The sequence below is a fragment of the Bufo gargarizans genome, unplaced genomic scaffold (genome assembly GCF_014858855.1).
Source record: "Bufo gargarizans isolate SCDJY-AF-19 unplaced genomic scaffold, ASM1485885v1 original_scaffold_1463_pilon, whole genome shotgun sequence".
Taxonomy (NCBI): Eukaryota; Metazoa; Chordata; class Amphibia; order Anura; family Bufonidae; genus Bufo; species Bufo gargarizans.
Genome location: NW_025334370.1, coordinates 120,046 through 144,127, shown reverse-complemented (window position 1 = coordinate 144,127; position 24,082 = coordinate 120,046). Strand labels below are relative to the sequence as shown.

Genomic DNA, 24,082 nt, shown 5'->3' with positions numbered 1-24,082 from the left:
TCAATAAATACAAGAAAACCAGTTCCATTGGCAGCCATACATGCCCACGCCATGACACTACCACCACCATGCTTCACTGATGAGGTGGTATGCTTAGGACCATCAGCAGTTCCTTTCCTTCTCCATACTCTTCTCTTCCCATCACTCTGGTACAAGTTGCTCTTGGTCTCATCTGTCCATAGGATGTTGTTCCAGAACTGTGAAGGCTTTTTTAGATGTCGTTTGGCAAACTCTAATCTGGCCTTCCCGTTTTTGAGGCTCACCAATGGTTTACATCTTGTGGTGAACCCTCTGGTGAAGTCTTCTCTTGATTGTTGACTTTGACACACATACACCTACCTCCTGGAGAGTGTTCTTGATCTGGCCAACTGTTGTGAATGGTGTTTTCTTCACCAGGGAAAGAATTCTTTGGTCATCTACCACAGTTGTTTTCCCTGGTCTTCCGGGTCTTTTGGTGTTGCTGAGCTCACGGTGCGTTCCTTCTTTTTAAGAATGTTCCAAACAGTTGTTTTGGCCATGCCTAATGTTTTTGCTATCTCTCTTATGGGTTTGTTGTGTTTTTTCAGCCTAATGATGGCTTGCTTCACTGATAGTGACAGCTCTTTGGATCTCATCTTGAGAGTTGACAGCAACAGATTCCAAATGCAAATAGCACACTTGAAATGAACTCTGGACCTTTTATCTCCTCATTGTAATTGGGATAATGAGGGAATGACACACCTGGCCATGGAACAGCTGAGAAGCCAATTGTCCCATTACTTTTGGTCCCTTAACAAGTGGGAGGCACATATGCAAACTGTTGTAATTCCTGCACCGTTCACCTGATTGGGATGTAAATACCCTCAAGTTAAAGCTGACAGTCTGCAGGTAAAGCACATCTTGTTTGTTTCATTTCAAATCCATTGTGGTGGTGTATAGAGCGAAAAATGTTAGAATTGTGTTTATGTCCCATTATTTATGGACCTGACTGTATAACTCTGTATAATGCCCCTTCTACCAAGAGTTAAATACACCTCTGCTACATCTGCGTGTAACTCCGTATAATGCTCCCTTCTACCAAGAGTTAAATACATCTCTGCTACATGTACAGTATGTATATATATATATATATATATATATATATATATACATACATATACAGGGTGACCAGGAATTTGCAGTGATGGCATATCCATATGCAGTGGCCGGATTTGGCGTGGCCCCAACGCTATGTTGGGTCCCCTGTACACCGTTGAGGTGTCACCATGTGTTGCTATGTCCAGATAGTCAGGGTCTGCAGTAAACCAGTCTGCTTCTTTACTGGAGGAATTCAGCTGCAAAACAATACAGAGGAGGTATAATAGGGATGGCTTCTCCAGTCTCCTCCCTGGCAGAAGAAGGGTTTAATGCTGAGCATGAGCTAGTTGTCCCTCTCTCTCTTCAGAAGGCTGGTACCCTGGTCCAAGGCTCGTGATACAGGGTCTGTGGCTCAGCGTATCCTCGTCTCAGTATCTCCTAGTCACTCAGTAGTCTGGCAGAGTCTCCTCTTCTAAGCACTGGTCCCTAACTGCAGCACACTAGAGGCTCAGACTTATATACAGTTTATAGCTAAACTAGAACCTTCTAGTGGGAGGGATGGAGTGGAGAACCTCAGCACAAACAAATTCAATGTTACACTTCCTGTCTCTCATAGACTTGCATTAAAGCTTCAAAAATACTCAATGGCAATGACACAGCAGGTTTTCCAGACAAAAACAAGTTTTTAGATATAAGAACAAGGCTAAACCAGACATTCAGAAGGTCAGTCTATCTGGTTTTGGTGTTAAATAAGTCTGGCCTTTTACCTCCAAAACATGCTGTTCTTTAAAGAGGACCTTTCACCAGGATACATGTATTGAAATAGTTATATTACCTTACAGTGTGGCCCCCATCAATGTCTTTATGTTTTATTTTTTTTCAAAGGACCCCCCCCCCCCCCCCTCTTTCGTCCGCTTTGGTCCCCGTTTGTTTTGGCGCCTCATATGCTAATGAGGCAATTCAGTTCAACTAGGCGGGGACTTGAATTTGTCCTGGGCGCGGTTATCTTCTCCCTGGCTGCGAGCGCATCCAATCAGAGCGCCCCGCTGTTAGCCAGAGAGAAGGCGCTCAAGTTCTCGCAAGAGAAGAAGCTGCGATTCTTGTGAGAACTTGTGTTCCTTCTCCCTGGCTAAGAGCGGGGCGCTCTGATTGGATGCGCTCGCAGCCAGGGAAAAGATAACCGCGCCCAGGACAAATTCAAGTGCCCACCTAGTTCAACCGAATCGTCTCATTAGCATATGAGGCGCCAAAACAAACGGGGACCACAGCGGAAAAAAAAGCGTAAAGACATCACTGGGGGCCGCACTGTAAGGTAATATAACTATTTCAATACATGTATCCTGGTGAAAGGTCCTCTTTAAAGGCTATGTACACCTTTGGGGGCAACTTCCATCATCTGGGGGGCAGACAGACTCCTTATCTCTGCTCGCTGACCTTATAAACACTCATTAAAGCTCAGTTCTCATCTTACTGATAAGAATATGGCTTAAGTAAGTGTTTATGACCTCTTAGTACTTTAGAGATAAGGGTACTTTCACACTAGCGTTATTCTTTTCCGGCACTGAGTTCCGTCCTAGGGGCTCAATATCGGAAAAGAACTGATCAGTTTTATCCTAATGCATTCTAATGGAGAGAATTCCATTCAGGATGCATCAGTTCAGTCTTTTAGACTTCTCAGGATGGAGATAATACTGCAGAAAGCTGCAGTTTTATCTCCGTCCAAAATTCCATAACACTTGCCAGAATACCACATCCGGCATTTTTTCCCATTGACATGCATTAATGCATGCTCAGACCACAAAAAAATGTAAAAAAATAAATTCAGGATCCGTTTTTCCGGATGACACTGGAGAGACGGATCCGGCATTTCAATGCATTTGTCATATGGATCAGGATCCTGATCCATATGACAAATGCCATCAGTTTGCATGCGTTTTGACGGATACAGCAGGCATTTCCGGCAGCGGAACTGCCTGCCGGAATCCTCTGCCGCAAGTGTGAAAGTACCCTATGGGTTAGTAGATGACCAGCACAAATTGAAAGTGAAAATACCAGTCACACACCTAGAAAAGTTGTCAACCCTTTGTGACAGAACAGCTCAATATTTTTAATAAAGACCAATTGAAAATATGATTTTTAGCCAACAATGAGTAAAATGCAATCATAAACAAAAATTGCCTTCAAAAGTGTACATAGCCTTTAAACCTAATGGAAGCTGTGTAAAATTACTAGCTTCTCATTAGCTAGAAAGTCCCAAAAGTGTCTTAGTGTTAATTAACCCTTTCCACGGTGCTGTGCAAAAACAGTGCAAATGAACAGTATATATATCACAGCAAACATATAAAATGCAGTTACACAGCATTGAACAGCATAAGTCAATGCAAGTGAACCCTTTAAAGTGAAATAAAGTAAGGAGTAGATAGGGAAACAGGCAAAAGTCTTCAAATGTTCAGACCTCAAAGTTCTCCCGGCTCCAGGGTACTACACTTTTTCTGCTATAGTTTTGTATGCACAACGAATAACACTAAACAACACTACACAAAAAAAAATAAAAAACTAAACACTGCAGTAATTGAACTATAGTGGAAATTTTACTGTAGTTCCTGAGCCTAAAGGGAGTCCTTCAACTAACTGACCATTAGAACACTTACACCATGATCTGCATTATATTGGAATGCTACATACCGTATAGCTGGCCGTCGCTTATTTTCGCAAAAAAAAACACTTTTATTCAAAATGTTAATTAGGTTCTGAAGGTGCCCAGGGGTGGCGTTCAAGCGGCTGGTGCCCAGGCCCCTCGTCGCTTTTCATATGAAACCCCTCCCCTTTCACCCCTCTGGCCCGTCCTGGGTTCTTCAGAAATCCAGCGCCAGCGCCGTTCACAAGATTCGCCGCGTCTGCGTACTTCATTCCCCATTATGGGCAGAGGCACAAGAGCGTTTAATGCACATGTGCCGGCCCGTACATCTAGCCGGCCTTGTGCCTCTGCCCATAATCGGGAATGAAGTGCGCAGGTGAGGCGAATCTTGTGAACGGCGCTGGCGCTGGATTTCTGAAGAACCTAGGGCGGGCCAGAGGGGTGAAAGGGGAGGGGTTTCATATGAAAAGCGACGAGAGGCCTGGTCACCGGCCGCTTGAATGCCTCCCCTGAGCACCTTCAGAACCTAATTAATTTTAATATTGAATAAAAGTGTTTTTTTAGCAAAAATAAGCGACGGACAGCTATACGGTAAGTAGCATTCCAATATGGGGACTATAATGCAGATCATGGGGTTAGTGTTCTATAATGGTCAGTTTAGGTGAAAGACTCCCTTTAAACATCTTGATGGCTGAGGAGGATAGCTAGATAGATAGACGGCCGGCAAACTGGGCAATTGCCAGGGTTCCGATATATATGAATGCATGATGCGTGATAAACTAGGGTTTTTAGCCATAATATACCATATTTTTCACCCCATAAGACGCACAAGTGGGGGGGAAATGCTTCTTATGGGGCGAATGCTGACATTTTTACATTGCTAACACTGATACATTGCCGGCTGCAATGCTGCACAGGAAGGAGGGGCTGCAGGCCGGCAACTGCTGGAATCGCCGCGGGGCCCGGTGCAATCACTGTACTCTTACCCCCGCCGCTCACTGCAGTATTCATATGTAAACTTTAATCCTTAACCTCTTCTTACCTTTAGTTACAGTAGCGCTATCCGGTATACTACTTACTATCAAGCTCCTGTAGCAGCCAGATCAGACAGCGGGAGTAACGTCACTCACTCACGTCACGTGCCTGCTCTGCCTGCTCCATTAATGAAGCGGGCGGAGCAGGCACGTGACGAGAGTGAGTGACCTTACGCTGCCAGCCGCTCTGCCTGCTACGGGAGCTTGATAGTAAGTAGTAGTACACGGGATAGCGCTACTTTAACTAAAGTTAAGAAGAGGTTAAGGAATACCGTTTACATATGAATACTGCTGTGAGAGGAGGGGCCTGGTGTATTGGGGGACAGTGTTATGAGGGGGATCTGTGGATGACACATATATAGCATAAGATGCTATATATATGTCATCCACAGATCCCCCCCCATAACACTGTCATCCAAGGATCCCCAATAACAGTGCCATCCACAGATCCCCCTCCCATAACAGTGTCATCCACAGATCCCCTCCCATAACAGTGCCATCCACAGATCCCCCATAATAGTGTCATCCACAGATCCCCCATCATAGTGTCATCCACAGATCCCCCATAACAGTGTCATTCACAGATCCCCCATAAGTTTCATCCACAGATCCCCCATAACAGTGTCATCCACAGATCCCCTACATAACAGTGTCATCCACAGATCCCCATAACAGTGTCATCCACAGATCCTCCATGACAGTGTCATCCACAGATCCCCCATAACAGTGTCATCCACAGATCCCCCATAAGTTTCATCCACTGATCCCCCATAACAGTGTCATCCACAGATCCCCTACATAACAGTGTCATCCACAGATCCCCATAACAGTGTCATCCACAGATCCCCCATAACAGTGTCATCCACAGACTACCATTAGTTCAAAACCCACCAAAAGCACACCTTTTGATTCAAAATATTTTTTTTCTTATTTTTCTCCTCAAAAACCTGGGTGCGTCTTATGGGCCAGGGCGTCTTATAGGGCGAAAAATACGGTAATGACAGTAACTTAATATGGAGCTCTATAGCTCATTGGTTAAGGTTCTTGCCTTTAATGTAGATGGTTGTGAGTTCAAATCCCCACAGAAGCGTTTAAAAAATTGAGACTAAATAAAAATGTAATTCTCAGGTTGTCCCCAAAAGTGAAAAGTTTGGTTTTATTGAAAAAAAAAGAATGGAGTAAAACGTAAAATGGGGCTCATTTTTTGTGGGACGATCTGTCAGTTTTGACAATACCATTTTGGGGTGTGTATGATGATCAATTTTCTTGAGAGATAAAGTGATGAAAAAACTGCAAATCAGTCTTTTTTTTTTTTTCTGTTATGCGATTCACCATATAGGCTAACTTTTTTTTCTATTGTAATAGTATGGGCGTTTTCACATGCGGCGATGCCCATAATGCTATTTTCTTTTTTGTTTTCTTTTTATTTTGAGGAAAGGGGGGTGATTTTACTTTTTAATTTTTTTAATGTTTTTTTTTTCTTTTTTTTATTACTTTTTGTTAGGTCCCCAAGTGAACCACAACCTGCAATCATCAGATTGCAACTTATACATAATAATGGAAATTGCTCCATTATCCTGTATAGAAATCACTATATCACAGTTCAGTGCTGCCATCTAGTAGCCTGAACTGGTATATACTAACAATGAGCCTGGTAGGCTAGTAGTGTGGGTACCCAGATGTAGGATTGCCGGAGTGGTGTAGAGTGGCCTACAATGTCTCTGAATATATTGTATGCACGTGTCATGGTGCTCCTACCTGGATATCCATGGATCCCAGATGTGGTGGTCTTAAGCAAGTGCAAAAAGGGTTGATTAACTTGGATGATGAAGGAAGTAGAATGAATGGAGTCAAGACTTTGTATTAAGGTGGAACACAGCTTTACTTGGCATAAATGGTAATCCAAACAGTTTCCAGACTTTATCTTGGTCATCAGCAGGTATTGGCTTAACTACTGGCAAGCAAACACTTCTGCAACAATCTCAGCTCTGCTATGCTGTAGCTTTCTCAGCTCTGCTATGCTGGCTGGGTTAAATAGGAACTTTTCCTCGTCTGCTGGAACTTTACCTAGCTGTCTGTATTCTGTCTCTTACTTTATCTTTTATCCTAGGAACTTCTTCCTGGCATCAAGCATACTTAGCTTGGATGTAGGCAATGCAAGCCCAGGAGGGGACATGCAACCATGTAGAACTCACAGGCAGAGCCTGCGGGCCCAGCAGAGCAGACAGTACTCTGCTAGCCGACACACAGCCTTCCCCTAAGGAAGGGTAAGCTAGACTCTGCACACAACCTGTCCCCAAGGAGGGGGAGGCTAGACTGACTTCTAATTAACTAACTCCTCCTTCTCTAGAGGGAACTAGAAGGTTCCTCTCCAGGGAAACTAGCTCTGACACTGTTGCCGCCATCTGCTGGTGAACCAGTCACATTACACTTAAACAGTAATTTATAAGGAAATACAGGTCCTTCTCAAAAAATTAGCATATTGTGATAAAGTTCATTATTTTCTGTAATGTAGTGATAAACATTAGACTTTCATATATTTTAGATTCATTACACACCAACTGAAGTAGTTCAAGCCTTTTATTGTTTTAATATTGATGATTTTGGCATACAGCTCATGAAAACCCAAAATTCCTATCTCAAAAAATTAGCATATCATGAAAAGATTCTCTAAACGAGCTATTAACCTAATCATCTGAATCAACTAAATAACTCTAAACACCTGCAAAAGATTCCTGAGGCTTTTAAAAACTCCCAGCCTGGTTCATTACTCCAAACCGCAATCATGGGTAAGACTGCCGACCTGACTGCTGTCCAGAAGGCCATCATTGACATCCTCAAGCAAGAGGGTAAGACACAGAAAGAAATTTCTGAGCGAATAGGCTGTTCCCAGAGTGCTGTATCAAGGCACCTCAGTGGGAAGTCTGTGGGAAGGAAAAAGTGTGGCAGAAAACGCTGCACAACGAGAAGAGGTGACCGGACCCTGAGGAAGATTGTGGAGAAGGACCGATTCCAGACCTTGGGGGACCTGCGGAAGCAGTGGACTGAGTCTGGAGTAGAAACATCCAGAGCCACCGTGTACAGGCGTGTGCAGGAAATGGGCTACAGGTGCCGCATTCCCCAGGTCAAGCCACTTTTGAACCAGAAACAGCGGCAGAAGCGCCTGACCTGGGCTACAGAGAAGCAGCACTGGACTGTTGCTCAGTGGTCCAAAGTACTTTTTTCGGATGAAAGCAAATTTTGCATGTCATTCGGAAATCAAGGTGCCAGAGTCTGGAGGAAGACTGGGTAGAGGGAAATGCCAAAATGCCTGAAGTCCAGTGTCAAGTACCCACAGTCAGTGATGGTCTGGGGTGCCATGTCAGCTGCTGGTGTTGGTCCACTGTGTTTTATCAAGGGCAGGGTCAATGCAGCCGCTATCAGGAGATTTTGGAGCACTTCATGCTTCCATCTGCTGAAAAGCTTTATGGAGATGAAGATGTCATTTTTCAGCACGACCTGGCACCTGCTCACAGTGCCAAAACCACTGGTAAATGGTTTACTGACCATGGTATTACTGTGCTCAATTGGCCTGCCAACTCTCCTGACCTGAACCCCATAGAGAATCTGTGGGATATTGGGAAGAGAAAGTTGAGAGACGCAAGACCCAACACTCTGGATGAGCTTAAGACCGCTATCGAAGCATCCTGGGCCTCCATAACACCTCAGCAGTGCCACAGGCTGATTGCCTCCATGCCACGCCGCATTGAAGCAGTCATTTCTGCAAAAGGATTCCCGACCAAGTATTGAGTGCAGAACTGAACATAATTATTTGAAGGGTGACTTTTTTTGTATTAAAAACACTTTTCTTTTATTGGTCGGATGAAATATGCTAATTTTTTTAGATAGGAATTTGGGGTTTTCATGAGCTGTATGCCAAAATCATCAATATTAAAACAATAAAAGGCTTGAACTACTTCAGTTGGTGTGTAATGAATCTAAAATATATGGAAGTCTAATGTTTATCAGTACATTACAGAAAATAATGAACTTTATCATAATATGCTAATTTTTTTAGAAGGACCTGTACATACAGGTGAAACTCGAAAAATTTGAATATCGTGCAAAGTTCGTTTATTTCAGTAATGCAACTTAAAAGGTGAAACTAACACATGAGACTCATTACATGTAAAGCGAGATATTTCAAGCCTTTATTTGTTATAATTTGGATGATTATGGTTTACAGCTTATGAAACCCCAAAGTCACAATCTCAGGTCCCCTTTGCTCGGGGGGTATGGATTAATTAGCTGACTAGAGTCTGACACTCTGAGACTAGAAAATTGAACCTTTTCACAAAATTCTAATTTTAAGCTGCATTAATGCAATTCCTTTTAAGCTGCATTACTGAAATAAATGGACTTTTGCACGATATTCTAATTTTTGGAGTTTCACCTGTACACACATTGCAGGAAATGGTAATAAATATAAGAGATGACACATGATACACCAATAAAGATAGTTGGTTCCAAAAGAGGTTATAATGCCACTCTGGGGTATGATAGATAGATAGATATGAGATAGATAGATAGATAGATAGATAGATAGATAGATATGAGGATGAATAGATAGATAGATAGGTGATAGATAGATAGATAGATATATAGATAGACAGATAGATATGAGATAGATAGGTAGATAGATAGATAGATAGATAGAAGGATGAATAGATAGATAATAGATAGATAGATAGATAGATAGATGAATAGATAGATAGATATGAGATAGATAGATAGATAGATAGATAGATAGATAGATAGATAGAAGGATGAATAGATAGATAGATAGATAGATAGATAGATAGATAGATAGATATGAGATAGATAGATAGATAGATAGATAGATATGAGATAGATAGATAGATAGATAGATAGATAGATAGATAGATATGAGGATAGATAGGTAGATAGATAGATAGAAGGATGAATAGATAGATAGATAGATAGATAGATATGAGGATAGATAGATAGATATGAGATAGATAAATAGATATGAGGATAGATAGATAGATAGATAGATAGATAGATAGAAGGATGAATAGATAGATAGATAGATAATAGATAGATAGATAGATATGAGGATAAATAGATAGATAGATAGATATGAGATAGATAAATAGATATGAGGATAGATAGATAGATAGAAGGATGAATAGATAGATAGATAGATAATAGATAGATAGATATGAGGATAGATAGATAGATAGATAGATAGATAGATAGATAGATAGATAGATAGATAGATAGATATGAGGATAGATAGATAGATAGATAGATAGATAGATAGATAGATAGATAGATAGATATGAGGATGAATAGATAGATAGATAGATAGATAGATAGATAGATAGATAATAGATAGATAGATAGATATGAGGATGAATAGATAGATAGATATGAGGATGAATAGATAGATAGATAGATAGATAGATAGGAGATAGATAGATAAATAGATAGATATGAGGATGAATAGATAGATAGATAAATAGATAGATAGGTAGATAGATAGATATGATAGATAGAAGGATGAATAGATAGATAGATAGATAGATAGATAGATAGATAGATAGATAGATAGATAGATAGATAATAGATAGATAGAAAGATAATAGATAGATAGATAGATAGATAGATAGATAATAGATAGATAGATAGATAGATATGAGGATGAATAGATAGATAGATAGATAGATAATAGATAGATAGATAGATAGATAGATATGAGGATGAATAGATAGATAGATAGATGCCGCTGTCTCCTGGGCATACATATACTACTGTGTGCCTTCTCTCGTACAATCTCCATACATACAGCGTTACTCTGGGACCTTCTCCCTTGTCACACGTTAGTAAAAAGTGTGACTGATTCCTGCACGGTAAAAATACCAGTCCAGCAATAATGGCATACAGTATGATAGTGATTAAAGGGATACTTCCATCATCTAGTGTGACGGTTGCTAGGCTAGGCCATTACATTGTGATCAATCTCATGGACAGAGGTTGTTGTGATGAGACTTTAACCCTTTCACTACCAGAGGTTTTTTAGTTTTCATTTTTCTTCTCTATATTCCTTGAGCCATAACTTTTTTATATTTCCGTGCACATAGCTGTATGAGGGCTTATTTTCTGCGGGACAAGTTGTACTTTCCAATGCCACCATTAATTATGGCGCACAATGTAGTGGGAAGCAGTAAAACAATTCTAAATGGGGTGAAACTGGAAAAAAAAAACTCCAGCATTTTATGGGTTTTGTTTGCACTGCGTTCTGTTTGTGCCCTTCATTCTCTGGATCAGTACAATTACAACGATACCCCATATGTGTAGGTTTTTTATGTCTAAATAGTGTAAAAATAAATGTAACTTTGAAAAAAGCATTTTTTACATCACCATATTCTGACCCCTATAACTTTTTTATACTTATGTCTACTGAGCTATATAGGGACAAATTTTTTTCCAGGAAAATCTGTAATTTTTATTAATACCATTTTGGAGTGTGTGACTTTTTGATCACATTTTATTACATTTTTATGGGTAATAGAAGCAGGTAAAAAATGGCAAATCAGCCATTTTGACCCCTTTTTTCCATTATGCCATTAGTTGAAAAAACCGAAAAACCAAGTCCTGCATAATGGTAAACAGACGGATCCGTTATTCTTGGCCATAGACTTCTATTATGACGGATCAATACGGAATGCCTCTTAAAAGGCTTCTGTTTTGCATTCCGTCTACGAATCCCATTATATTCCGTTGTATTTCCTACACCACCTGAACCTGTACAGTTTGGGATCGCTCATCCCTAGACAGGGTGTTTGCTCCAGTCATCTAGGCATCAGCTTACATTCCTCTACAGAGGCCTTTACCAGGCAGCTTGCTTGTAAAGCAGAAAGGGTCGTGTCGAGGTTAGGATACCCGCCCAACTTACCCCTAAATAGGGTCTAATACCAGGTCCATGTGATGAACGCGGAACACTTGTATGAACCAGTCAGTAGTTTCCCACCAATCATTGGGTCTGGAACCGGACTTCCCCAGCACCATGTTAGTACAATTGATTGAAAACTACCACAGCCTCATATTAAATGATCAAAGTACAAGACACTTCAGCCTAATGATCCGTTCAAAAGGCAGTGTCCGTTTTGCAGGCCGCAAACCGTGGATGCTGAAAACACAGACACCGGCCATGTGCAACCCTGCATCGCAGTGCGGACCCATTGACTTCAATGGGTCCACAATCCACAAAATGGGGCAAAAGATAGGATATGTCCTATCTTTTGCGGCATGACCGCACAGACCGGAAAGCCCGCGTTTTGTGGTCCGCAAAACGGACACGGTCATGTCAATGGGGCCTAAAGGAGGAAATGCAAACAGCCCCAATGAAGTAAAGTGTGTTTTATTCCACTTTCCTTTGAGTTGATGGATGGGAGCATCGCTCTACAGAGAGGACCTGCACAGATGGGTCATGTGCCCCAAAGGTCCTACTGCAGCACAGCTCCCTACACATATAATGTAGGGGTGAGCGAATCCAGCTTCAGATCCAAGATCCGAAGTCGATTTGTTCAAAAACGTAGTTTTATTGCTGTACAGAGACCTGTCTCCATACAACATTACAATGTATGTGCTTCGGCGAGGCAAAATTTGTTAAGTCCGAAGTCGCGCAAGACTTTGGTGAAAAATGTTGGGCTTCGATTCTATGATTTTAATAACATTTTAAAACAGAAATCCAAAGTCGTCTTCGGCATCGGCTGGTACCTTGGTACTGAAGCCGACTTCGGATTCCTGTTTTTAAGGTTGTACAATCGAAGCCCGATGTTATTCACAGAATTTCGCGCAACTTCGGAGTTAACAAATTTTGCCTCACTGAAGCACATACATTTTAATGCAGCATTAAAAAGCATTAAAACAAAGTTTTCAAACAAATCTTGGATCTGAAGCTGGTTTTGCTCACCCCTAATGTAATGTCATAGTATGACATATGATATAATAGCAATAAACATACTGTACATATCGATAAACCATAAGAAAGTGGGCCATTTAAGAACATCAGAAATATTAATGAATAGTGTAACGCCCACTATCTCCTATGGTTAAGCTAGTGTCATCACATGTATTTATTAATAGGTGCTGTATAATGTGCATATCTCTTTCCATGTAACGGTTTATGTTCACATATAATGTGCCTGGTTCACCAGCAGGTGGCAGCATAAATGGCAGAGCTATCTAAGGCTACTTTCACACTTGCGGCAGGATGGATCCGGCAGGCTGTTCACCATGTCGGATCCGTCCTTCCGCTGTTTCGCCGTGCCGCCGGACCGCCACTCCGTCCCCATTGACTATAATGGGGACGGGGCGGCGCTCCGGCGCAGTACGGCAGTTCGCAGTCAGAGGCCGCCAGACTAAAAAGTCGGACATGCAGGACTTTTAGTCCGCCGGCCTTTCGCTGTGCACTGCCGTACTGCGCCGGAGCGCCGCCCCCGTCCCCATTATAGTCAATGGGATCGGAGCTGCGGTCCGCCGGCACGGCGAAACAGCGGAAGGACGGATCCGACAGGGTGAACAGCCTGTCGGATCCGTCCTGCCGCAAGTGTGAAAGTACCCTTACAGAGAATGGAGCTTTCTATTCCATTCTAACACCCCCCTCTGTGGTGTGGTGGGCGTGTCACACTTGCTGCAGGGAGGTTGGAGTTCTATTTAGAGTTGCAGCTTACCCCCTGCTAGAGGATGAGCCATGTCTAGGCCAGCTGGAGCACCTTCAGCTCAGCTGGATCTGGAGGCCAAAGCTTAGAGCCTCAGAAACCCGGAGTAAAGTGTTCCCTGGATAAAGCTAGAGACAGACCAGAATATAAAGTGAAGTACAGCTTAAAGAATAAGCTGAGTTCTATAGCTATCCTGTTAGCAAAGCAGAGCCAGAGAGCAACAGACATAGTAGAGAGGAGTTTGCCTGCCACAGTTTATGCCAACGCCTGCTGGAAACCAAGATAAAGTCTGTAAATCGTATGGAGGCACGTTTATTGAAAGTAAAGTTGCTGTTCAACTATACACATGGTCTGGACTCAAATGTATTCTTCATCCCCTACTACTACTACCCTTTTTCTGCTTCAGATGACAACGCCTGAGGTTCCAGCGTATCCAGGTAGGAGCACCGCGACACGTGCAACACCATTAAGGGACATTTAGGCCACCCTACACCACTCTGGCATTCCTAAACCTGGGTACCACCTACCATAACATCACTAAAAGGGGCCCTGTGCCCTTGTTGCTTCACTGCAACTGGCGTCACGACAATATCACTAAAAAAGGACTCCTTGCTGCTGTCAAGTTTGTCGCAATAGTACAGCGTCAAATATCTTTAATGGCTCATACATTTACTAAATGGGCCAGTGTGCAAACAATAACTGGTATTGTAAGCACAGTGACCATAATAGACGTTGTCCACCATGAGCACTATTCACAGGGACTAGTGTCTAAAAAGGGGCATTAACTATTTCACCAACTAAAAGGGGTGACCATGGCTATAGAAACAGTCAGACGGGTAGGGCTATGCTCTTTCCACAGCTTCCATAGAAGCAAATATGATTTATGGAAACCTGGGACTGCTGCATAGGATGGGTATTCTGATCCTAGTGATGAGTGACTGAGGTGTGAATACTCCTTTAAAGGGGTGTAGCTCTTACCCCGGACATACCTCCATTTTCACCCAGGCAGCCTTCCTGATATGAGCATCGGAACAGTTTATGCACTGATGCTCTCCTTTGCCCTGCACTGAATCGCGTAGGAAAAAGGCTTTTTCTGGAGATCCGGTGACGTACTGGGCTCTCCATGGATAAAGCTAGATGGAGGCTTATGCCTAGCAGTGAGCCCGATGACGTCACTGGCACTAATGGGCGAGTGTTAGCGATGCCCTGGCCAGTAAAATGGCTAGGGCAGTGCTAAGGCCTGCCCATCAGTGCCGGTGACATCACTGGCAACAAAATATAAACCAACAGCCCTTATCCTGCACTATACAGCACAAGGCAAGAGAGAGCATCGGAGCATCAAATGCTCCGATGCTCATATTTGGGGGCTGGAGGAGTGAAAATGGGGGTATGTCCGGTTTTAGCCCTGATCTCGGACAACCCCTTGAGGGTACTTTCACACTTGCAGGAGAGGACTCCGGCAGGCAGTTCCGTCGCCAGAACTACCTGCCTGATCCAGCAAAACGTATGCCAACTGATTGCATTTTAAGACTGATCAGGATTCTGATCCATCTTACAAATGCATTAAAATGCCGGATCCGTCTTTCTGGTGTCACCAGGAAAAACTGATCCAGAATTTATTTTTTTCACCTTTTTTTCGGTCTGCGCACGGGAATTCTGGTATTTTCAATGCTGGATCCAGCACTAATACATTCCTATGGAAAAAAATGCTGCATCCGGCAAGTATTTAGTATTTTTGGCCGGAGATAAAACCGTAGCATGCTGCGGTATTATCTCCATCCTGATCAGTCAAAAAGACTGAACTGAAGACATCCTGATTCATCCTGAACGGATTGCTCTCCATTCAGAATGCATGGGGATAAAACTGATCAGTTCTTTTCCGGTATAGAGCCTCTAGCATGGAACCCAATGACGGGAAAAAAAACGCTAGTGTGAAAAAGATGTATTTGCCAAGAATCTCACATTTATAACGTATCATTAGCATTAGTACATTTTCTATAGTGAGTATGGTACGATTGTATTTACTTTATTATTTGTGTTTGCAGGGTGCTGTTGCATTGTGGGTTTTATTTTTGTTTTGTTTTTTTTACTTTTGCGCTTTTAGCCAATTAAAGGGAGTCTTTCACCGAATATGACCATTACAGACCACTCAGATCAGGTTCTCCATTACTTTCCCCAGATTACTATATGGTACCTTTCATATTGCAGTCCATCACCGATTTGCTCCAAAAAACACTTTTATACCATATGGTAATCAGGTTCTGAAGGTGCCCAGGGGCGGCGTTCATGCAGCCGGTGCCCAGGCCCCTGGGCGCTTTGCTTATCAAACTCCTCCTCTTTCACCCCTCTGGCTCGCCCTTGTTTAATCTGATTACCTTCTCCTCTCCGTCTGAAATCCTGTGCCTCCGCCGGCTGGATCGGGTTGCGCAGGCTGGCGCATGCTCATTGAAAGTCCCTGTTCCACTGCCCATAATGGGCAATGCAGTGGGCACGCGCCGTGAATGTGTGGAGCAGCTAGGACGCGGGATTTCAGACGGAGAGGAGGAGGTAATTAGATTAAATAAGGGCGGGCCAGAGGGGTGAAAGAGGAGGGGTTTGGTAAGCAAAGCGCCCAGGGGCCTGGGCACCGGCCGCATGAACGCCGTTCCTGGGCACCTTCAGAACCTAATTACCATAAGGTATAAAAGTATTTTTTGGAGCAAATCGGCGATGGACTGCAACATGAAAGGTACCATAGTAATCTGGGGAAAGTAATGGAGAACCTGATCTGAGTGGTCTGTAATGGTCATATTCGGTGAAAGACTCCCTTTAAGTATGTAAAATACCCTTATAACAGATTTGGAACGTTTTGCAATGTCCTAATAAACTTGGTCTATAAATCTCTAACAGTATTCAAGATCTCTGCTTCTAGTCTTTGGATAGAAACCTTCACTCATTCCAATGGATCAAATCTGTCTTGGCTATGTGTTGGACACACAGGAGCTTTGCTCAATACAGTTAGAGGACAGATATCAGAGCTGTGTCCTGTAATAGGGTGTAATCATTAAAGGGGTTATTTCCACCCCTATAATGACCCCCCAATGCCAAGGCACCTCATATAGATTATACTTACCCTGCCCCCCGGCACCAGCGTCGCTCCTGATCATGGCCGCTGCATCTACACATCTCACGGATCAAAACATCCGGCGACAGAGGGGAGCAGCCAATAGCGGGCCGCGACGGGGACAAGCCTCTCTAGCGTCACCTGCAATGCTAGGGAGGCTCATCCCCGTCGCAGCCTGCTATTGGCTGCTCACCCCCCGTTGCCAGATGTTTTGATCTGCGAGACGGGGAGATGTAGCGGCGGCTGTGCGGGGATCAGGAGCAACGCGGATGCCGGGAAACGGGGTAAAGATAATCTATATGAGGTGCCTGGGCATTGGGGAGGTCATTATAGGGGTTGGATATGGCCACATGTAGTGTTGAGTGCGAACATTCGAATTGCAAATTTTAACCGCGAATATCGCCACTTCGAAGATTCGCGAAGATTTAGAATATAGTGCTATATATTCATATTCTCGAATATTCTTAATTTTTTTTTTTCGTCAGTAACCTACCTTCTTGCTTGTGGGCCACTGAGAAGGCTGCAATGTCTTTGTCAGAGCTTAGCAACATCCCTAGCAACCAATAGGAAAGCTGCCTACCCCTTACTATATAAGAACCTCCCCAGCAGCCATTTTCTGCAGTTTTTTTTAAGTTTTGAGACAGACAGCAGTGTTATTGCTGTGCGCTGTGCTTTCCTGTGTCATTACATGAGATAGTTAGTTAGATAGCTTATATATATAATCCAGATAGTCAGTGTAGGTTATATCCTGATATAGTGTAGCTGTAGGTTCTGCTGTCTATACATACAGTGGATATAAAAAGTCTACACACCCCTGTTAAAATGTCAGGTTTCTGTGATGTAAAAAAATGAGACAAAGATAAATAATTTCAGAACTTTTTCCACCTTTAATGTGACCTATAAACTGTACCACTCAATTGAAAAACAAACTGAATCTTTTAGGTGGATGGAAGAAAAAATATAAAAATAAAATAATGTGGTTGCATAAGTGTGCACACCCTCTTATAACTGGGGATGTAGCTGTGTTCAGAATTAAGCAATCACATTTAAAATCCTGTTAAATAGGAGTCAGCATACACCTGATATCATTTAAAGTGCCTCTGATTGCCGTATATGCCGGCGTATAAGACGACCCCCAACTTTTACACTGAAAATATTGAGTTTGGGATATACTCGCCGTATAAAACTACCCCTTTTTCAACACACACCAAAGAAAAATTTAAAAAGCATTAGATCTGATTTCAATATGGTAATTTTAATTCAAATAAGTATGACATGCTGTTTGTCATCAAACATGTAAAAATATAACAGTGCAAGTGGATTAAACTTTTACTAATTCACTCTTATGCTGAAAGGAAGGGAAATACAATAAACCCATGGGAGCTGCCATGCTGTCAACCAAACTGGAACTGATAGTGATAGGAGGAAGATAACGATGCACATATGCACATCTGCGCCGCACTTAGATACGCTGCACGGAGATCTCGCACATGCGCAGGAGCGAGATGCGAGCGGCCGTGAGGATCCCGTGTATCCACGCTCGCCGCATGAAATTTCGCACATGCCTAGGAGCGAGATGCGAGCGGCCGGGAGGATGGCGGTACAAGGAGCATACAAGGTACAGAGCAGGGGGGAGGCATACAAGGTACAGAGCAGGGGGCGGTATACAAGGTACAGCGCAGGGGGGGCATATGCCGTGGGTTACATCGCAGCTCTCAGCTGCTGGGGATACAAGGCAATAGCCTGGGCTCTCTCTGTTGATAATTCGGGCGTCCCGGCACTGCAGCGCCCGCCATACCCGGCGTATAAGACGACCCCCCACTCTAGAAAATATTTTCTAGGGCTCAAAAGTCGTCTTATACGCCGGTATATACGGTAACCCCAAATACAGTTCAGCTGCTCTAGTTGGCCTTTCCTGAAATTTTCTTAGTCACATCCCACAGTAAAAGCCATGGTCCACAGAGAGCTTCCAAAACATCAGAGGGATCTCATTGTTAAACGGTATCAGTCAGGAGAAGGGTACAAAAGTGTTCCCAAGGCATTAGATATACCATGGAAGACAGTGAAGACAGTCATCATCAAGTGGAGAAAATATGGCACAACAGTGACATTACAAAGAACTGGACGCCCCTCCAAAATTGATCAAAAGACTAGAATAAAACTGGTCTGGGAGGCTACCAAGAGGCCGACAGCAACATTAAAGGAGCTGCAGGAATATCTGACAAATACTGGCTGTGTGGTACATGTGACAACAATCTCCCGTATTCTTCATATGTCTGGGCTATGGGGTAGAGTGGCAAGACGAAAGCACTTTCTTACGAAGAAAAACGTCCAAGCCAGGCTACATTTTGCAAAAACACATCTGAAGTCTCCCAGAAGCATGTGGGAAAAGGTGTTATGGTCTGATGAAACCAAGGTTGAACTTTTTGGCCATAATTCCAAAAGATATGTTTGGCCCAAAAACAACACTGCACATCACCAATAGAACACCATCCCCACAGTGAAGCATGGTGGTGGCAGCATCATGCTTTGGGGCTGTTTTTCTTCAGCTGGAACTGGGGCCTTAGTTAAGATAGAAGGAATTGTGAACAGTTCCAAATACCAGTCAATATTGGCACAAAACCTTCAGGCTTCTGCTAGAAAGCTGAACATGAAGAGGAACTTCATCCTTCAGCATGACAACAACCCCAAGCATATATCCAAATCAACACAGGAATGGCTTCACCAGAAGAAGATTAAAGTTTTGGAATTGCCCAGCCAGAGTCCAGACCTGAATCCAAATGAAAATCTGTGGGGTGATCTGAAGCAGGCTGTGCACAGGAGATGCCCTCGCAATCTGACAGATTTGGAGTGTTTTTGCAAAGAAGAGTGGGCAAATCTTGCTTAGTCAAAATGTGCCACGCTGATAGACTCATACCCAAAAAGACAGTGCTGTAAAAAAAATCAAAAGGTGCTTCAACAAAGTATTAGTTTAAGGGTGTGCACACTTATGCAACCATATTATATTTTTGCGTCCCTCCACCTAAAAGATTTCAGTTTGTTTTTCGATTGAGTTGTACAGTTTATAGGTCACATTAAAGGTGGAAAAAGTTCTGAAATGATTTATTTTTGTCAAATTTTTTTACATCACAGAAACCTGACATTTTAAGAGGGGTGTGTAGACTTTCTATATCCAGTGTACATGCTACAGACATAGTGCTGTAATGTACAAATTCACAACAATACTTGGTGCACCTATCAGTAATATGTAGCCAGACCTGCTAAAATGTGAAGTTACACGTATTGCGCAAAAATATGCGCATCATTAATTGCAGATTTGGGCAATCGCGAATATATTGGAGCACTCTATCTGCATATAAAGCTATTTTAATGTTCTGCCGTTCCAACCATTTTCTCCAGTCTCAGGAAGCTTCTAGCAGCTTGAAAAATGTAGCAACAGTGACCCACGCCTGTATTGCACGCGCAATATGCGCATATTACATTGTCGATTTTCGCAATCAAGAAAATTATCGTGCATTTGCAAATATATGACGAATATTCGCCCAAATATTCGCAAATTCGAATATTGCTTGCGGAAAATCCAATATCCACACTTAACTTCACAAACAGTGTGCGGTTTAACCGCCTAACGCAGGATCGCGGTCCTGAGGCGGCTGTCCCAGGCAGAGTGACGCATCTATGCGTCATCTCGCGAGACGCGAGACTTCCTGTGAACGCGCGCACACAGGCGCGCGCGTTCACAGGATCGGAAGGTAAGAGAGTGGATCTACAGCCTGCCAGCGGCGATCGTTCGCTGGCAGGCTGTAGATGCGATTTTTTTAACCCCTAACAGGTATATTAGACGCTGTTTTGATAACAGCGTCTAATATACCTGCTACCTGGTCCTCTGGTGGTCCCTTTTGCTTGGATCGACCACCAGAGGACACAGGTAGCTCAGTAATAAGTAGCACCAATCACCACACTACACTACACCCCCCCCTGTCACTTATTAACCCCTTATTAACCCCTGATCACCCCATCTAGACTCCCTGATCACCCCCCTGTCATTGATTACCCCTCTGTTAGGCTCCATTCAGACGTCCGTATGTGTTTTACGGATCCACGGATCCATGGATCGGATCCGCAAAACACATACGGACTTCTGAATGGAGCCTTACAGGGGGGTGATCAATGACAGGGGGGTGATCACCCCATATAGACTCCCTGATCACCCTCCTGTCATTGATCACCCCCCTGTAAGGCTCCATTCAGACGTCCGTATGTGTTTTGCGGATCCGATTCATGGATCTGTGGATCCGCAAAACACATATGGACCTCTGAATGGAGCCTTACAGGGGGGTAATCAATGACAGGGGGGTGATCAGGGAGTCTATATGGGGTGATCACCCCCCTGTCATTGATCACCCCCCTGTAAGGCTCCATTCAGACGTCCGTATGTGTTTTGTGGATCCACGGATCCATGAATCGGATCCGCAAAACACATATGGATGTCTGAATGGAGCCTTACAGGGGGGTGATCAATGACAGGGGGGTGATCACCCCATATAGACTCCCTGATCATCCCCCTGTCATTGATCACCCCCCTGTAAGGCTCCATTTAGACATTTTTTTGGCACAAGTTAGCGGAAATTGATTTTTGTTTTTGTTTTTTCTTACAACGTCTCATATTCCACTAACTTGCGTCAAAAAATAAAATCTCACATGAACTCACTATACCCCTCACGGAATCCAAATGCGTACTTTTTTTTAGACATTTATATTCCAGACTTCTTCTAACGCTTTAGGGCCCCTAAAATGCCAGGGCAGTATAAATACCCCACATGTGACCCCATTTCGGAAAGAAGACACCCCAAGGTATTCTGTGAGGGGCATATTGAGTCCATGAAAGATTTAACTGTTTGTCCCAAGTTAGCGGAAAGGGAGACTTTGTGAGAAAAAATAAATAAATCAATTTCCGCTAACTTGTGCCAAAAAAAAAATCTTCTATGAACTCACCATGCCCCTCATTGAATACCTTGGGGGGTCTTCTTTCCAAAATGGGGTCACATGTGGGGTATTTATACTGCCCTGGCATTTTAGGGGCCCTAAAGCGTGAGAAGAAGTCCTCCTAAAAGGAATTTGGGCCCCTTTGCGCATGTAGGCTGCAAAAAAAGTGTCACACATGTGGTATCGCCGTACTCAGGAGAAGTAGGGCAATGTGTTTTGGGGTGTCTTTTTACATATACCTAGTAGTGTAGTGCAGAATTGTAAAAAGTGGTCTGGTCATTAAGGGTGTTTAAGCTAGGGGGGCTGAGATGGTTAAACCCTCAGCATGTCAATTTATAATTGCAGATATCTGCTGCAGATTTCACCCTTTGCAATGCACATCAGACAGGCTTTAAGGCTAGCTGCACACGGTACAGATTGCATGTAGAAAATCTACATGAAATCTGCACTAATTATCATAGTTTTAGTGCATTTTTTATGTGCTCTATAGTGTGGATTTTGCTGCGTATTTTCAATTTACAGTATGTTAACAACTACGGTGCGGAAAAACAGAAACAATTCATATTCCGCGGATTTGAAAATCTGCACAGCAAAGTACACACGAGATTTGGAAGATCTCATTCACTTTGCTGGTCCTGTATTACACCGTGGTTTTTCCACACAAACATGTGCGTAATCCGTTTCATGTGCGGTTACCCTAAAAAGAAGCTATGAACGAAGATGCAGATTCCAGCTTCACAAAAACAGTGTTTTCTTTGTTATATTCCATAAATCTAGTAGTGCAGACGCATGTACACATTTGACGCATTTCGGGCTGTGTACTAGGCCTGAGTCATAGTTACATATATGTATATAACACAGCTTCCTTATATACAATTTGTTAAGAAGAACCTGTCATCAACTTTATACTGACTCATTGAGTCATGGTCTGTCACTCAGGAGCTGAAATTAAAGAGGTTATCTAGTCCCCACCGCAACATTAGTAACGGCCCTGAACAGGGGTGTAACTACCATAGCGGCAGACCAGGCGACTGCTATGGGGCCCAGGGCAAGACGAGGCCCAGTCTTCGTTGGGATTATCTCCTCTTCTGCTGGAGGTGAAAACTTGGTCAGGACTCTACCCTCTAAAGCAGTGGTTCTCAACCTTTCTAAAGCCGTGACCCCTTAATACAGTTCCTCATGTTGTGGTGACCCCCAACCATTACATTTTTTTCCTTGCTACGTCATAACTAATTTTGCTACTGTTATGAATTGTAATGTAAATATCTGATATGCAGGATGTATTTTTATTGCTACAAATTCAACATAATTCAATCTTCTGGCCTGTGTCCCGCGCTGTAAGGCTCAGGCGGCGTGATGACATCATCGCGCCGCCTGCGCCGGCCTCTGATAGGCTGCAGGCCTAGTGCGCCGGCAGCCTATCAGAGGAAGGGGAGGGGACACACCTCTCCTTCCCCTGCACCGCCGCAGCACAGGCAGATTACAAGGGAGATGAGCGCAATGGAAGCGCTCATCTCCCTGTGCTTGACTGCGGCGGCGGCGGCTCACTTGGGGGGCGGGAACGGGGGCATTTTAGTTGGGGGGCACATGGGGGGGGCACAGCATGATGTAGGGGGGGCCATGGCCCCCTCTGGCCCCCCCCCTGGCAACGCCACTGCTCACGAGGTAGGGTAGTATAACGCTACACGGGCGCCCCACAATAGGAAGCCTCAGGCGACCCCCCGGAAAGGGCCGATCGACCCCCAAAGGGGTCGCGACCCCTAGGTTGAGAACCGCTGCTCTAAAGGAACAACTTTTAGTAAACGAGGCAGTGGAATAAATAGTCCAAGGGTCATTGAAACGGGTTTTAGGCGGAAACCCTTCTGTTCTGTGTGGGGGGTCTGGTTTGATCCTTGCTATGAAAGTGCTCAACCTAAAGACAAAAAGGTACTTACCTATTCACTGACTCCCTGTTCTAGTGTCAATGGTCCATTTGCTGCTGCTTTCAATCCCCTGTGGACCCTGTGGATGTTCTGTCTAATGTCACATGCAGTCATTCACTACCCTCAGCGGTCACGCTCAGCTTGGGGACACATCACTTCAGCTCTACACATGATGATTGGAAATCACACTTTCTGTCCACAGTAATGGTAATGAAGGACCGGCACTCCCAAGTTGCTGTGAATTATTATTTTATTGTCACTCTGTGAAGCGTTTCGGCACTTCAGGTGCCTTTGTCAAACAATCACTGCAACCCGGGATACTAACCCTAGGACTGTGCACCCGCACGCTACTACACAGTACCGACTGATCTATAAGGTTTACTTTCTGTCCACAGAGATGGGACCTTCTGTACTGGGGCCAATAGGTAAGTAAGTGCCTTTCTTTCTTTCTTTTGGGGCCATAACTAAAATTGTGGTGTGGGTCAAACAGCCCCTTTAAGTGATTGATGAGAGCCAGCATTATAATCATCTCAGCCTGGACCTGAAAAAGAGTCATGGCTGCCTGGGAGGAGTCATGGGTAATCATGAGCTCAATCTCCACCACTTAGGGACAAAGC

At 43.6% G+C, this 24,082-nt stretch overlaps 1 protein-coding gene across 1 annotated transcript in view; it reads left to right on the top strand.

Moving 5' to 3' along the window:
* The window catches only part of LOC122923313 (neurotensin receptor type 1-like), a 55,832-nt gene that overhangs the window by 8,280 nt on the left and 23,470 nt on the right, over positions 1 to 24,082 (top strand). The gene's annotated exons all lie outside the window — the stretch shown is intronic.